Below are 18,088 nucleotides of genomic sequence, written 5' to 3' on the forward strand. Positions count from 1 at the left end.
CCTCTCATAATTCTTTTAAATGGACTGCAAGAAGATCAAACCTATCCATTATTAAGGAAATCAGCCCTGAGTGCTCACTGGAAGGACAGATCCTGAAGCTGAGGATCCAATACTTTGGCCACCTCATGAGAAGAGAAGACTCCCTGGAAAAGACCCTGATGTTGGGAAAGATGGAGGGCACAAGGAGAAGGGGACGACAGAGGACGAGATGGTTGGACAGTGTTCTCGAAGCTACAAACATGAGTCTGACCAAACTGCGGGAGGCAGTGGAAGACAGGAGTGCCTGGCCTGCTCTGGTCCATGGGGTCACGAAGAGTCGGACACGACTAAACGACTAAACAACAACAACAGACCTCTCTCTCCCAGTTCAAGTTTTCTGCAGGGTCCCCCAGAAACAGCTGGGAATCGGGCAGGGCGGAGGGAAGCCCACCACCCTGCGAAGAACCTGTGGGGAGGAGGCGTGAAAAAGGCAGGCCTAGCGCCACAAGAACACTACAAGTCCACCTTACATATTCAAACTTGACGGGGTCTTTGCTGCGGCGGAACGTTGCCACCTGTCGCTCGCCTGCTCAGCCGGACACTTCCGGTCACTGGAACTGAGGCGGAAGCTGAAAGCGCGCGCACGCGCTTCCGCCTCCGAAGAACGCGCAGGCTCAGCAAAGGGGCGCGCGGCGTCACCGGAAGAGGCGGGGCAGAGAGGAAAAGAAAGAGGAGAGAGAGCGAGAGCGAGAGAGAGAGAGAGAGAGAGAGAGAGAGAGAGAGAGGCGTTTGAGCGGGAGTTCTGAACTGCTTCCTCCGAGCTGTAGGTTCTGGGCGGGAGTGGAGTATTATTTCTGACTTCATTCTCTGACTTGGGAGGGTCTGAGGGCTTTCGAAGTGCAGCATGAAGTCTGAATGGGGGAAGGAATGGTCTTTAGGGTAAGGTTGCCAGATTTATTTCAATGAATCCCAGGACACAAGCAATCAATATTTATTTTTTTAAAAAAGGAAAAAAGTTATTACAAAATTATAATTAAGAAGTAGTGCCTGGCCTGCTCTGGTCCATGGGGTCACGAATTAAGAAGTATATTAATAGTGAAATAATTATTAAGCTCTAACTTAAAATGATTTTTATTCATAACAAACTTAATAATGCAAACAGTTTTTGCATTTGGCAATAACAAAAATTCCTTTAGAAACGCAATTTACAAAGACACATAATCTAGTCTCTTAGAAACTTGCTATAACATGAAGGAATAATAGGCGTAAATATATGATGCAAATCTTCTCTTTGCATCATATATTTACACTTATTATTATTTCTGGGTCCCGGCCTTTTTGGAGCGCTAGCCATGCTCCCCCCCTCCCTCCTTGCACTGCAATCCCCTACAGCACGGGTGTCAAACACAAGGCCCGCGGCCAAATCCGGCCCGCCAGACCTCGTCATGTGGCCCGTGTAGCCGCCCCCCACCGCCGCCTCCCTCCTCCTCCTCTTGCAATTTCGCGGCAAGCCAAGCGAGGAAGGCGATCTGGCGCCCGGCTCTCTATCTCAGCTCCACAAGTTGGACTCCGCGCCCGCGCAGCGGCGCTGGGCGGTTCTCCCCGCCTTCCGGCACATGTCAGTCCCGCTGGCACATTCCTGGGAGGAGATCTGACACGGCTCCTTGCTGCCCTTCCATCACTCGTTCACACAATTGGGCGGCTCGCTCTCCGCCCTGCCAGCAGCTCCACCTTGATCTCTCCCTCCCGCCTCGGGGAAGGAAAGGAAGAAGCCGGAGATCCAGTTGCAGGCAGCGCGCTCGCGCTCTTTCGCCTTTTGTGCTATGCAATGGCACCCCGAGATTTGGAGAGAGGGCCCCGGGCCAGCCTTATTGCTTACAAGCTTTCCTGCTCTCCATCGATCTCCCCCCCCCCCGCTTTACCTTCATCTCTCTACATTGCCCCCCCCCCCGTGATCAGTAAAATACAATTACTCAATTGCCTCCCATCATCTTAGCACTGATTGGTCAATTGCATTAGCACTTGATGTCAGGACAAAAGGCGCTCCTGCAATAGGGCACTGCTGTCACCCGGCGGAGAGCTGGGAAACAGCCTTGGGTCTGTTAACCTCAAGGAAACTTCCGAAAGTGGGGAAGGAGTAATCGAAAAACAAGGGCTCATCTTGAGGAAAGGAATATCAAAACTCATTTTCTTAAAAGCCTGCCTGCAGTGTTCACAGGTGCACGCCTAGCCTAGCCACGGAAGGGGGGGCGGGGGAATTAGCCAAGGAAAATGAGAGTGCACAAGGCATGTTGATGCTTTCCTGTCAGAGCTCTCTCTCTCTCTCTCTCTCTCTCTCTCTCTCTCTCTCACACACACACACACACACACACACTTTATTTACAGCCCCATGCCGTGTATGTTTACTCAGAAGCCAGCCTCACTTTCTTCGACAGGAGTTTCAAGTAAATGCACATAGGATTGCAGCGATCGTCTCATTAGGGCTCATTCTTTGTAACAACTTTGTTTCCTAGTTCTGCTGGATCTCTCAGCGGCCTTTGATACAATCGACCATAACATCCTTCTGGACCGTCTACATTATTACAAAAAACAGTAATAATTGAATGCAGTGACAATAATTTATGATAATAAAGATGGACACATAGTCCTACAGATACAACCGGCCCTTTGAGGGTGACCAAACTGCTGATGCGGCCCCCAATGAATTTGAGTTTGACACCCCTGCCCTACAGGCTTACTCGGGAGTAAGCATTAGCAGAACCCCCTCCTCCTCCTGCTGCCCTGCCTGTCTGTCAGGGCGTCTCCTGCGCAGGCATCGTCCAGCAGCCGCCCATCCATGCCATGGTATGCCCAGTCAGTGGGTCCGGGGCAGAGCTGGCAGTGAGGAGGAGGCACACTTGGGTCAGATCAGCTCGTCTGCTGCTCGCCTCTCGTCCACAATGGCCAGCAACGAGCTGGCCAACAAGCTGAGCCGCCACTTGCAAGTTGAGGAGCACAATGGCAGAGCCACAGCCGCCCAAGCACCACCCAAAGGCTGAGCTGGAGCCCAAGCCGATGGCCTTGGGCAGCGGTGCTGACAGCGAGCTGAGCGCCAATTTGCAGTGGTGCACCAAACCCAACGACCCTGCGCAGCTTTCGCCCAGCAGCAGCGCCCAGCACCATGTCTTCAGCCGCTACTCCGAGTCCCCATATGATGTGTCTTGTGCGCAACACATCATATAGGGACTTCCAGCGAGGCAAAATGGCGGGCACCATGGTAGCGGGCAGCTCCTGAAGCTGGCCAGAGCCAACTGTGCTACCAGGCGGGCTCCGGGCTGCTGAGACTGCTGCTGCTGCTGCTGCCACATTTCCCGGGGACATTAGATGAAATCTGGGGACATTCCGGGGATGGAATTTGTCTGGGGAGAAATTTGCAAATCTGGGGACTGTCCCCAGGAAACGGGGATGTCTAGTAACCCTACTTTAGGGTGGAGAGACGGTCACTGGTAAGGATATAAAAAAGCACCATTTTCTGTTCTGAGCTTTGTTAGTTGCATGCAGTCACTAGAACGCGCCGCAACATCATCCAAGTGACCTCAGGGAGCATTTCAATTTCAAATATTCTGATAATTTCTACTTTCAGTTAAGTATTTTGATTTTTGTTAAATTTACTTGATGGGAGGCAGTCCATCCATGGTTGGAAGAGACCAGTGCTATTTTTTCTAGTAAAGATGCCGGAACTCACCTTGAACACCCCTCCCTTGTTTTCTCATAATGGCAATGGCGCCCACCTGAGTGGTGGTGCCAGAACTGAGTTCTGGTGATTTCCGCCAGGAAAAAAAAGCCCTGGAAGGGACCCCAACAATTCAAAGTGTTGGTGCTGACCCTTAAAGCCCTAAACGGCCTTGGCCCAGTATACCTGAAGGAGCGTCTCCACCCCCATCGTTCAGCCCAGACACTACGCTCTAAACATTCCACTCCTCTGTGAGACACGATCGTCCCAAAAGTACAAAAGTATTGCAGTTTTCCAAGAGGATTTTGTGAGCATCGTTGATGGGTTGGATATATTATCGCTCAAAGGAAATAGCTACATTCTGCTGCCACCGAAGCTCAATTCATCATTGCTCTGATAGCGAAGTATTCTGCCTTGGAATCTGTGGCAAATGCTCTGCAGTTCTAAAATTCTGCACCTGCTCCATTTTTCAGAGCACATCAAACTGATCCTTAGACCAAAAACAACTCGCCGCAGTGATGCAGAGCAAGTTGCTACAGAGCTCATAGAGGATGTCTACAAGATTGCTGAGGAAGTTGGAGTGGAATTGGTGGTGTCAAGATCTGTTGGAAGACAGCAACATGGCTCCAACCCTCCAGCGTCCGGAAGAGATTTCTAGTACAGTGGTACCTCGGGTTACATACACTTCAGGTTACATACGCTTCAGGTTACAGACTCGGCTAACCCAGAAATAGTGCTTCAGGTTAAGAACCTGGCTTCAGGATGAGAACAGAAATCGTGCTCCGGCGGCACGGCAGCAGCAGGAGGCCCCATTAGCTAAAGTGGTGCTTCAGGTTAAGAACAGTTTCAGGTTAAGTATGGACCTCCGGAACAAATTAAGTACTTAACCCGAGGTACCACTGTAATTCCTTACTTGAACTCTTTAGTGTCTTTGTTAGAGCAACGTTTCTCAGAAGAGCTTTCACCTGCCTTTTCAATTTTGGCTCTACACTGCCTTATTTTCGAGATGAGCATTCAAGATGAAAGCCAAGCAGTTCTCAAGTTTTTATAAGTTGCAAGACTTTGACTCCAAAGCTGAACTATGGTACTCCGTGTGACAGGAGAAGAAACTCAGCAAAGAGCAATTAAAAGAGCTGAACATAGCAGACCTAGGAAAAGAGGCGGCAATCTTTTACTCTACAACAAAAAAAGGCGCTGCTCATCTGCTCAGCCATGCACCGCTTGTAGCATAGAGTTGCTATTCAGTACCTTGCAGAGAGTAAAGGCCTGGCTAAGGTCAATGATGACAGGGGAGCATCTCAATGAGAGAAAAGGTTTTCAGCAAATCTGATAAAAATTCTTTCAGTTTACACTTGTTTTAAATAAGATGAAAAAAGGCGTGCTCTTTGTAATTTTGCAAAATATGCTCATTAACCACACGAAAGGTTCTCCCTGATGTTAATTTTTTATTTAACTTCCTGGTTTTCAAACGACTGAAGATTTTGACAGATTTTTCTGAGCACTTGGGGTCAAAAGCAAGTAATTTAGAACAACTGTTGTTGAGACATTTCATTCCGAATCTGCTAGACAGAGCCAGACAGAGGTTGATGACAAGAGGGTGTGGAGTAGAGTATTATCTCTAACTTCATTCTCTGATTTGGAGGGTCTGAGGACTTTTGAATTGCAGCATGAAGATCAGAGAAGGAATGATTTTTAGTGTGAAAAGAAGTTCACTGGTAAGGATGTAAAAAGGCATCTGTTCTGACCAGTGTTAGTTGCATGCAGCGGCTGTTTACATTCTGCTGCAGTTCAGTTTCCAACCGAAAAACCCCAACGTTATTTGCTTAGCTGTCCACTTTATGTAATTAATTGTATAATGCCACACAGCATTCATTTAAAAGCAAAGGGAAACTCCAATGCAAGTGGCAGGTGGGGGAAGAGAAATCAGTTACATATCATTTGCAGACTATAAACAACAATGAATACAGATTTTGTTTGCTGGATTAATTTCTGTTCCAGACATGGGTTGAACTGGCAATTTCCTCTCCTGTTTCGTTTTGAATTCTCCTATGTCTCTAGTCACTGGCAGCCAAACTTGTGAACTGTTAACCATGACTGTAAAGCAGTGGTGTCCAAATTTTTTTCAAAGAGGGCCAGATTTGATGAAGTGAGGGGCCGTGGTGTTGTTTAGTCGTTTAGTCGTGTCCGACTCTTCGTGACCCCATGGACCAGAGCACGCCAGGCACTCCTGTCTTCCACTGCCTCCCACAGTTTGGTCAAACTCATGCTGGTAGCTTCGAGATCACTGTCCAACCATCTCGTCCTCTGTCGTCCCCTTCTCCTTGTGCCCTCCATCTTTCCCAATATCAGGGTCTTTTCCAGGAGTCTTCTCTTCTCATGAGGTGGCCAAAGTATTGGAGCCTCAGCTTCACGATCTGTCCTTCCAGAGGGGCCGTGAGGGCCGACCAAAGAGCCAACCAAAGTTGTTGACCTTTTAGGATTGAAGTTGTGGAGGTTTTTTTAGGATTTAACCCAGGAAATAAACTGCCACAGGGGCCGGATTAAACCAACCGGCAGGCCAGATTAGGCCCCCAAAACGGACTTTGGACATGCCTGCTGTAAAGTAGTAGAGACATTTTACTTATGCAGTCGGGGGGGAAATATCCTGGCTTGCATTTTGAGTGCAGCTACTTCTATGCTGTGCTCAGGGCCGAGGCATTACAAGACAGGTGACCTCTTTTGCATACAAACTCCTCAAAACAGGGCTATAGACAGAAGAACAAAAATTAATGGCGAGGGCTAGTTAGCCTACTCACCTTGAATTTGTAAGCCCACCATCACCTGGGTCCATAAAAAAGCAACGTAAATTAGCCCAAAATACTGGGACACGGGTGGCTCTGTGGGTTAAACCACAAAGCCTAGGACTTGCTGATCAGAACGTCGGTGGTTCGAATCCCCACGACGGGGTGAGCTCCCATTGCTCAGTCCCTGCTCCTGCCAACCTAGCAGTTCGAAAGCACGTCAAAGTGCAAGTAGATAAATAGGTAAGGTAAACGGCGTTTACGTGCGCTGCTCTGGTTCACCAGAAGTGGCTTAGTCATGCTGGCCACATGACCCGGAAGCTGTACGCTGGCTCCCTCGGCCAATAAAGCGAGATGAGTGCCGCAACCCCAGAGTCGGTCACGACTGGACCTAATGGTCAGGGGTCCCTTAATCTTTAAGGAAAAGTGGAACTTTCTGGGATCAAGTCAGAAACTGGGATGGCATCTGTAAATGCTGTTCCTGGAAAATAGGGACACTTGGAGGGTCTGCCCCATGTGGCAATGTGGGGCCGTAAATCTGCCTGGGCAGTGTGCCCCCCAACCTCCAGAGGAGTAACGGGAAGAGCCCTCAAATACTTGTCATCAAAATCCCAGAGTCAGTCACGACTGAACCTAATGGTCAGGGGTCCCTTTACCTTTACCAGGAGGCTTTGATACTAATCAAGGAATTTGATTTTACCTCTGGGGTCTCTGCTCTGGAGCGTATAGAACAAGAATGACTCTGAGCTTGTGCAGAGTGCCAGCCTTTCGCTCATTACGGATCAGCTTCAGCCAGTCTTGTGTCCCCTGTGCTTCAGGAGAAGTTTTTCTAGGCCACATGGTGTTACTCTTACTGCTTCTTCCATTAAAAAAAAAAGGGGGGGTATTGCCCCAACGTTTGAAATAAATTCTGAGGATTTTAACTCATTTCTGGTCTGGATCTGCACTTGTTGACATCCCCGAGTGCAGGGTGAACCAAATGCTATGTATTATTATTGTTTGGGTCTAGCAAAGCATCCTAGGAAAATGGGGAAATTATTAGTAATCTTGGAGATTAGAGGGTTTTAAATTACTATTACATACATTAATTCAACAATGCCGCACAAGTTGCATTTCCCTTCACCTCAGCCTGACCCAAGTTGATTTGTAATGGCCTCTGTGATAATAAGGCCATTTACAACTCGATGCTTTTATTCGTAGACATGCATGTGCATAAAGTGAAGAACCAATTTAGTGAATCCGGCCTGACAGATGGGCCTTACTGTCTCCTAGTTGCTTTCAGCAGCTGTCTGATTACCTTGCTGGATCGATGTTCCTGACATGGACCGTGCAAGCTTCTTGAAAGTGTGCTTGTGATAGGAACCCTTTAAAACAGAACTTCCCCATTGCACCTGCTCAAAAGCCAGGCCCAGCGACTAGGCTCCACGCCAGGCTTAGAGAATAGTCCCTTGCGTAATGGAGTGCTACATTCTCTGGTTAATCTGCCTCTGGTCCAAGAGTGAACAGAAAGATCAGCAATGGCTACAGAAAAACACTAGGTGCAAAATGTTCCCTCTTTATTAAACCACTGTGATCTGCTGCTGTAATAAGCAGAGCAAAATAAGCTGGGATTTCCAATTTAGAACTAGTTATGACCATAACTTGGGAGAAGGGCAATGACAGGCCTAGACAGCATCTTGAGAAGTAGAGACATCACCTTGCCAACAAAGGTTCGTATAGTTAAAGCTATGGTTTTCCCAGTAGTGATGTATGGAAGTGAGAGCTGGACCATAAAGAAGGCTGATCGCTGAAGAATTGATGCTTTTGAATTATGGTGCTGGAGGAGAGACTCTTGAGAGTCCCATGGACTGCAAGAAGATCAAACCTCTCCATTCTGAAGGAAATCAGCCCTGAGTGCTCACTGGAAGGACAGATTGTGAAGCTGAGGCTCCAGTACTTTGGCCACCTCATGAGAAGAGAAGACTCCCTGGAGAAGACCCTGATGTTGGGAAAGATGGAGGGCACAAGGAGAAGGGGGCGACAGAGGATGAGATGGTTGGATAGTGTTTTCGAGGTTACCAGCATGAGTTTGACCAAACTGCGGGAGGCAGTGGAGGACAGAGGTGCCTGGCGTTCTCTGGTCCATGGGGTCACGAAGAGTCGGACACGACTAAACGACTAAACAACAACAACATGACCATAAATTAGAGGTGGTGATGGTAAGGTAAAAAGCACACTCAGATAAAGGCACTTGTGTAGACAGGGGCACCCAGCAACTGAAGCCAGAAAAGTGTTTTCTGCTGTGAGCGGCCTAAACATGAAACACCCAGAGTGTTGTGTACTGAAGTTCTCACCCTGGGCCAGCAGGTGGATACTGTAGATAGTTTTCACTCAGGTCCACATATGCAAATAAGGGATTGAAAGTGACGTTCAGTGATTGGATAGTTACAGAAAGTGGTTACTGTTGCGTTGTAGCGGAGCTCTATATAAGCAGGCTGGCTGAACCCTTCAGTTCAGTTCTGTTCTGGCCTGTGAATAAACAAGAGCTGTTTGAAGAATCGCTGTGTCGTCTGATATATTCACCCACAACTTAACACAGAGGTTTGGATGCTCAGGCCTTTATGCATTCTTCAGCTGCATTATAACAAGCAGCAGAGCTGGTGCTGTTCTTTGAATTTAGCATTCCCAAGAACCCAAGGGACCCTTTTTATTATTTAGAAAGGAAACCCCAGCCCTTAAGTAGAGTTGCCTTGTTTTCGCATGAGAGCTGTGTAAGCTTGCATAAGAACAAAGCTCATTGAACTCGGGACTTGCTTCTGAGCAAATATACAAAGATTTTAATTGTTTGGCCATTTAGACATCTTGCAAGAGGTCCTCATGGATAGACGACTTGCTTCTTTTAGAAAACAGAGCAAAGTCTGTGTTACTCACTAATGACTTCACTTAACATGATCCTCCTGAGAAATATGTTCCCGCATATTAAGAGGTCATAAGGCATGCTTTCTGTCTGGTTTAATATTTGCCTCTATGTGTGGCGCTGTGGGTTAAACCACAGAGCCTAGGACTTGCCGATCAGAAGGTTGGCGGTTCGAATCCCCGCAACAGGGTGAGCTCCCATTGCTCGGTCCCTGCTCCTGCCAACAAAGCAGTTTGAAAGCACGTCAAAGTGCAAGTAGATCAATAGGTACCGCTCCGGCGGGAAGGTAAACGGCGTTTCCGTGCGCTGCTCTGGTTTGCCAGAAGCGGCTTAGTCATGCTGGCCACATGACCCGGAAGCTGTACGCTGGCTCCCTCAGCCAATAAAGCGAGATGAGTGCCGCAACCCCAGAGTCAGTCACGACTGAACCTAATGGTCAGGGGTCCCTTAGCTTTATGTGCACAAAACTGAACACACAAGTCTCTGCAAACTGTCTCTCTTGTACCCCCAGCAATCAGGGACAGTGGAGGCAGTAAACATCTTCTGACCCAAATCTGGCACAAGTGTCTGTCCCAAGTGTTCTGCTCTTTATAAAAAACAACTTTGCCCAAAGAATCCTAGGATATGTGGTGAGGCTGCAGAAAACCCTACGTTCAGATATTCCCATCCCCAGTCTAGGAACTGCAATTTCCAGGGTTCCTAAGGCTGAGGGAGTCTGTAGTGCAACCTTTTTTTTCTGTCCCTGCAGTTTTCTTCTTCCAGCCCATCAAGCATCTTTTCTGCCCTACCACCCTTTTAAAAGGTTTTTTTACGTGCTTGGCTGGCTTGTCTGGGAACAAAGAGATCCCCCTCCCTGCCTCCCCTCTCTTAAAAATAACCTATGAGGCTCTCTGCTTTTGTCCCATTACATAAGCTAGGCAAGAACACAATCCATCGGCCATGGAGATCTCCCCTACACACAGACAACGCATTTTCAGAGACAACTCATGTTGTCCCAGTGACATCAGCTGAGAAACTAGGAGGTGGGGGGGGGATTAATTAACTCACGATCCATTATGTCACCTTTGGAAGAAGAGTAGCTGCTTTTCAGCTGATGTCAAAGGTGGAATGATGGGTCACAAGTTAACAAGTGCCCTCCACCTCCTAGACACAGGTGTTTAGGCAAGCGCCCTGTTGATCACAGCCTGAACCTGACCAGGGTTCAGAGAGGGGTGCGTTTAAGTGTGAGCGAGCTAAGTGCATCTCATGTGTCTTGTCTGTGGTCCAAAATGACTTTGTGTCTGGACATTTATGGTATGGGTTACTCGCCTGTTCTTTTTACAGTCAAGGGCACTGCTAAATGCGGATCTTGTTACTATTTCATTGGCCTGGCCTGCCTGCCAAGTCCTTCCCCAAGAAACCCACAGCGTGGAGAAGTGTCTTCTCACCCTGAATGCCTTTCCCATTACGCCCGGCTCTTTCTAGATGGGGCTTTTCCATGGAGCTGTTTTTCCTCTCCTAAGCAGGTGACTTAGCACATGGGAGGCTTCTAAGGTTGGGGATTTAAAATAGAAAACCGATGCAGTTTTTGCACGGGATAGGCAGGGATCCAGATGAGCGCTTCACAGAACTACAATTCCCAGAGTGGTTTAACAATCAGTCCTTCCTGGGAATTGTAGCTCTGTGAGGGAATTCTCAGCACTCTTAACAAACCACCGTTCCCAATATTATTTGAGGGAAGCCATGGCTATTTAAAGTAGCACAATACTGCCTTCAGTGTATAGTGCATTTGGCTGCACACTCAACTTACATTTAAAGCACATTATTTCCCCCAAAGAATCTGGGAACCATTAGTTGTTGAGGGTGCTGGGAATTGTAGCTCTGTGAGGGGGTAAAGTACAGTTTCCAGATTCTTTGGTGGAAGTCACGTGCTTTAAACAGTTGGCGTGTAGGCAGCTTAGGAAGGTGCAAACTTTAGCAAAATAAAAGCGAGAGGTGCTGAGGCTGAATGCTCTGCTCAGGGTTTCCTTATACAGTGGTACCTCGGGTTAAGAACTTAATTCGTTCTGGAGGTCTGTTCTTAACCTGAAACTGTTCTTAACCTGAGGTACCACTTTAGCTAATAGGGCTTCCCGCTGCCGCTGTGCCGCTGGAACACGATTTCTGTTCTCATCCTGAAGCAAAGTTCTTAACCTGAGATACTATTTCTGGGTTAGCGGAGTCTGTAACCTGAAGCATCTGTAACCCGAGGTACCACTGTACTATATAACCCCAGATCTGTGTGACCATGACCTCAATCTTACACCTGCTTACTTGGGGCGTAAGCCCTAATGAAGACAGCAGGACAGAGTCCTGAAGAAACATACACCTGACGGCATTGTAACTTTGGGTTTATTCAGTAGTGGGGGAGATACACCACATGTTCAGGACAAATTAAGGGAACCGAAACAAAAGAAACCCCAGTACTGAACTATGGCCTCTCTTGCAGTCTGCAGCAACCAAGCTGTCTGCCTTTGTATTCCAAAGGTTCCAGCAGGAGCCCGTGGTCTTTCCTTAGAGGAGCCAGCATTCTTGCATGCCTCACCTCTGTCCCTGCGACAGCAGCCTGCACATGTGCACATACATTTAGCAGGCAAGTTCTTTTTCTGGTCTGGAGACATGCAACAGGAAAAGCGGAACATCTTTAGTTTGTCAGACTTATCTTGAAGGAGCAGTAGCGAAGGGCAGTTAAAAAAAGGTGGCAACTCCCTTTTCAAAACCCCTTTGGTTCAAACTGCTGCCCCGTCCTGATAGCAGGATGCCGTGCCAGTGAGCTGTGACAGCAGAGACGTGTCTGTTCTGATGTTTCCATGCCTCCGGGCTGTGTGCCAGAACAGTGCCGAAGGAACGTCCCCCTGTCTCACGTGCACCAAAGTTGCCTCGGGCTCCCCAGCTCAGGTAACATGTAATTACGGATAAATATCGGTGCGTTGCCAAGGAATAGGGTGTGTGAATGTCTCCTGAGCAGGATGTGAATGCCAGGCCTACATGTGGCAGCCAGGATGGGCTCCTGCTTGAGCTGAGATCGGCCTGTTTTGTGGGCAAATTGCAAAACAATCCCTTTCCTCTAAGGTCAGGCTGAGGTCAAGAGGGAAAGGCTGGTTGGGCAAGGATGAGGTGGGGGGGCACCCATGCGGTGGATTTTGGACCGGCTCCCGATTCCCGATTACAGGGATGGAGGAGCATTGTTGGCGCATGGCAGAAAGAAGCCCGGAAAGGAAAAGAATAAATAAACTAGCTGAAGCAGATGGCTGCTGAGCATGATTACAAGAACTCAGCAGGATCTGACCCTGGCAGATCATAAATAATGTGTGTTGGCTTAAAAGGTAAAGGTACCCCTGCCCGTACGGGCCAGTCTTGACAGACTCTGGGGTTGTGCGCCCATCTCACTCAAGAGGCCGGGGGCCAGCGCTGTCCGCAGACACTTCCGGGTCACGTGGCCAGCGTGACATCGCTGCTCTGGCGAGCCAGAGCCGCACACGGAAACACCGTTTACCTTCCCGCTAGTAAGCGGTACCTATTTATCTACTTGCACTTTGATGTGCTTTCGAACTGCTAGGTTGGCAGGCGCTGGGACCGAGCAACGGGAGCGCAACCCGCCGCGGGGATTCGAACCGCCGACCTTTCGATCGGCAAGCCCTAGGTGCTGAGGCTTTTACCCACAGCGCCACCCGCGTCCCTTTGTGTGTTGGCTTACTCAGTGGTAAAAGTAGGGGGTTGCAGGTTGTGGTGATCACACAGGGTCCCCGGACGTTTAAGGGTCTATGGATCCCTGTGCCACCACTGCGCTCGCTTCCCCGCTGCAACCAACCCGTTACTCTCGGGTAAAACACTGAGTCCAGACAGTTGTTAAAAGTGAACCAAATAAACAAGTTTATTTTATAAACATTAACAGGTTTATGGTTTCTCAGATAATATTCCTGTCAGTATCTTAACTTTAGTTCCTTTACCGGCCTATACCTTCCTAATATGACTGACTGATTATCTCAACTGATTGACTGACTCCTCTTAACAAATTCTCTCACTCTCTCACATCAGACTAGCCCAATCCACAGACTTATCCTCTCTGTCTCTTCTAACTCCAGACTGTCTTCTTAACCATTCTAACTCACTTCTCTTGGGTTCCCATTGGTTAGTCATTTTACAATTAGTTAACGCTTTCCTTATGAACCCAGTATGATGTCACACACCTAGGAGGGCAAACACAGATCATAAATAATGGGTGTTTGCTTACTCAGTGGTGCAAGTAGGGGGTTGCAGGTACTATTGGTCTTGCAGCACCCCCTGTTCTCCCAGGGGGAGAATTTTTTTTCTTGTTCTCCCCCTCTAAAACAAAGTGCGTCCTATGGTCCGGTGCGTCCTATACAGCGAAAAATACGGTAAGTATAATGTCAGGCAGAAGGGAGAGCACAACGCAGGGCGCCTGCACGAGCCGATCAGCATGATGGATACAGAGATGGGTGCCTGCGTGAGCGGAGCAGTAGCCGGACGGCAGCAACAGTCCACCGCTGACAGGGTCCTAGAGCCAGACAGTGGATGCCGGCACGCGGTTAGGCTATCTGCAGTGTGTGGACGGAACAACCATAAACAGACTTGCCCGTGGGGCCAGATGAAACTTCCTATCGGGCCAGATTAGGCCCCTAGACCAGACTTGGGACATGCCTGCTGTAGGTAGTAGAAAGCCATTACAACTACAGTGATACCTCGGGTTACATACGCTTCAGGTTACATACGCTTCAGGTTACAGACTCCGCTAACCCAGAAATATTACCTCAGGTTAAGAACTTTGCTTCAGGATGAGAACAGTAATCGTGCTCCTCTGGCGCGGTGGCAGCAGCAGGCCCCATTAGCTAAAGTGGTGCTTCAGGTTAAGAACAGTTTCAGGTTAAGAACTGACCTCCGGAACGAATTAAGTACTTAACCCGAGGTACCACTGTATTATAGAATTGTACGGTTGGAAGGGACCACGAGGGTCATCTAGTGCAACCCCCTGCAATTCAGGAATCATCTGCCCAATTTGGGGCTCGAACCCACAACCCTGTGATTAAGATCCTCATGCTCTACCAACTGAGCTACCCCAGCTGTCTAGAAGTCCTTGACAGCTTGCACCTCCCTGAATTTGCCTAATTTCCTTTTGAAACAGCCCAAGTTGACAGCCATCACTATCTCTTGTGGGAGCGAATTCCTAGAACGAAAGTTCCTCCTCCTGCCTGTCCTGAACCTTCCAACATTCAGCTTCTTGGATGACCTCTGTTTCTAATAATATGGAGAGGTAGGAAAATGTCTGCCCACTTTCTTCACAAAGTAGAGGTGGGGCTTTCTGTCACCCCAGAGTTGTGCAGTCGGAAAAGCCACATTAGCTAAGCGCCCTACCACGCAAGTGCTAGAGTCACAGAAGCATCCTTCAAGGCCAGGATCCAACAGCCATGTTCTTGCAAGACTGCTCTGCAGGCAGTCTAGTTACAGCTGTGAAATCCTCATTGCTTACTACTCATCCCTATGAAAAGCACTCTGCCACTGTTGTGACATAAATTAGCTCAATCACAGCCTCGTTTCTTTTCTCACCTAGGAGACGGCTGTGTTGCTTAGATACCTCCTGGGCTGCTTTGGGATGCATTCTGCTGTGCCCTAGAGGGCTTTTCTCCCCCCCCCTTTTACTTAAGGGAGCTGGATTCCATGACTGTGTAATGTGCAGGGGAAAACTATTTGTTTAAACCTACTATAGAAGTGGGTTTTAATTCCTGGGAGGCAGGTGCCTCCAAAACCAAGTCTGCTTACTGAATAGCTAAAGCTTTGTTATTATATTTAAGTGTACTGAAAGCCAAGCGAATTTTGACATCTAGATCAGGCATAGGCAAACTCGTCCCCCCAGCTGTTTTAGCACTACAACTCCCATCATCCCTGGCTAACAGGACCAGTGGTCAGGGATGATGGGAGTTGTAGTCCCAAAACAGCTGGATGGACGAGTTTTTCCTATGCCTGATCTAGATGCTGAGTGGCAAGAAGACACGGAGAGTAGCCAGATTGCCAAACTTTTTATTTTTCCTTTTCTTGTTCTGATAAATAATTAGCCAAACTTTCAGGATGAAAGTCCATCACTCTTTAAAGAGCACTGTGCTCTCCCAGGATCAGACAATGGGCTCAGCAGTTAAATTTGGGTACCATAATAATCCTTATGGGAAATTATTATTCCCTTTTGATCTGGGAGAAATGGAGGACACCATTATTCTGCCTGCCCCGACCCCCCTGTATAAGATATTGTGATAGGAATTTTGAGGTCTTAGATATATGTTAAATGTTCATAAGTGTACCAACCAAGCACATACATAGATCAGCACAGGAAGACTGACATGGAACCATTTTGATTCCTAAACTGACCAAATGATATCTCTGCAAGGTCAAGTGGGAAACCTCCCCATTGTCTCTTTCCTCAAATCCTGTCTTAAGGACACATTCAAGATATGAATAGGGTGTGAGCCTGTGACCTGGCCCAGGAACTAAGTATTTATCACTACAAAAGACTGGCCAGGCTACCCAGGAAATCCAACCAAGTAACCTGTCAGACAGGAGATAAACAACAACAGGAGAAAAACAATATTCAAATTTCTGTTTTAGACTGCCTTTTCTGTGATGTAGGTGTGATGTTTCTAGGGGTGGTCTTGATTTACAGGGTGGCAATTTCAAAAGTCTTTATAAGGCCTTGCATACCATTTTTCTTGGTCCTCCTCCTTTCCTGCATGTGAGGGGAGCACCCTGTTGCAACAGATCAATAAAGATCAACATTCTTCTCAACATTCTCTGGTTGGCCTCTGTTATCTTCTCCTACCAATAGGGAACCTATGTAAGGACTCTATATGGGCTCTTGGATACCCCATAAGGGAAAAGGGCAATTTTTGTTTACAACAGTACAAATAATGAGACCCCTATTCACACACCCCTGCCCTATTCAGTTCTAATGTGGCTAAAATGACAACTTTGTCTACAGAGTTTAAATTTATCTGTGTATGTAACAATACTGTTGAGTACATACTGTACGGTATCTGGTATTCAAGTAGTCTTTGTAATGAATTGATATACTGCATGGGTGCTGGATATAATTGAAACGATAGTCGTGTATATGATATTGAGATAATCCTTATGGATTTGTTTGGGCACCTATAATAAATTGCAAGGTTCATCTCCCTGCTGATTTGGGAGTAAACCCCATTGAATTCAAGGGGGCTTATCTCCAAGTAAACATGTTCGATTCTAAGCATGTTTCCCAGAAAGGAAGTCTAACTGAGTTCAATGGGACTTAAGCAGACATGCTTGTGATCAGGTGGTTAAATTGCTCAGTTGGGTAGATCATGGTGCTGATAACACCAAGGTTGCAGGTTTGATGCTCATAAGGGACAGGTGCGTATTTATTCCTGCACTGCGGGAGTTGGAATAGATGACCCTCAGGATCCCTTCCAACTCTGCAATTCTATGATCCCTATGTAAGGTAAAGGTAAAGGGACCCCTAACCATTAGGTCCAGTCGTGACCGACTCTGGGGTTGCAGTGCTCATCTCACTTTATTGGCCGAGGGAGCCGGGGTACAGCTTCCGGGTCATGTGGCCAGCATGACTAAGCCGCTTCTGGCGAACCAGAGCAGCGCACAGAAACGCCGTTTACCTTCCCGCTGGAGCGGTACCTATTTATCTACTTGCACTTTGATGTGCTTTCGAACTGCTAGGTTGGCAGGAGCAGGGACTGAGCAACGGGAGCTCGCCCCGTCGCGGGGATTCGAGCCGCCGACCTTCTGATCAGCAAGCCCTAGGCTCTGTGGTTTAACCCACAGCGCCACCCGCGTCCCATATGATCCCTATGAAATTCACTATTCAGCTGCAGACTGCTACAATACGCAGCTAAGCTTTAAGCACCATGTTCAGGTGAAATGCAATCTAAGGGCTTGTCCACAATCACATTTTATGCAGCGTAAGTTGAAACCAATGAGAGTGTTACAAAGGGGAGCATTTGTGTCCTCTAATGAGCATGCCAGCCCAATTTAGAGGGGAAGTTCCTTTGTTATCTTGACTGCTGTTGAACAATGTGGGGGTCAGCACCCTTGCAAATCATCCAAGAGACCTAGCGGCAAATCCAGACAGACCTCCTGCCACCCCATGCTCCTCTGCCTCGGCCTTCCTGTGCTTCCTTCCTGACAAGGAAGAGGGAGGGAATGTTTGTGGCCAGCATTCGTCCATCAGGGGGAGCCAGCACTTTTGAAAGGCAGCCTCTTCTCCGCAGTTGGCAAGCAAGGGGAGAAAAACACATCTGAGTTGGCCGATGGCATCTGATTAGCTTCTCCAGGCTCTCCTGTTTTGGCATGCCAGAAGGGGGTGTTCTGCTTTGCCTGCCAGGCCTCCCACCCACATGGCCTTTGCCCAGTCAGATTCAGATCATTTGTTACGCGCCTGCGTTCGGTAACCACAACTCCAGCTGGAATCCGACAGCGATACTTTTTCTCCTGAGAAATCAGAAGTTTATTTTTATACGAACTTGAAAAAGACTTCGGGGCTGGATTCAACTACACGGTTGCACTTGCGGGAACCAGCACCACAAATCCTGCTAGTGAAATTTGGGCTTTTCATCTTCTCTCCCTCCGTGCCCCCGCAATTGTCTCTGGGAGAACCTCCTAGAACAGCGAGAGGAGAGGGGAGATTGTTCCGCCTGGCAAGCAGAA

The sequence above is a fragment of the Podarcis raffonei genome, chromosome 2, assembly GCF_027172205.1.
Source record: "Podarcis raffonei isolate rPodRaf1 chromosome 2, rPodRaf1.pri, whole genome shotgun sequence".
Taxonomy (NCBI): domain Eukaryota; kingdom Metazoa; phylum Chordata; class Lepidosauria; order Squamata; family Lacertidae; genus Podarcis; species Podarcis raffonei.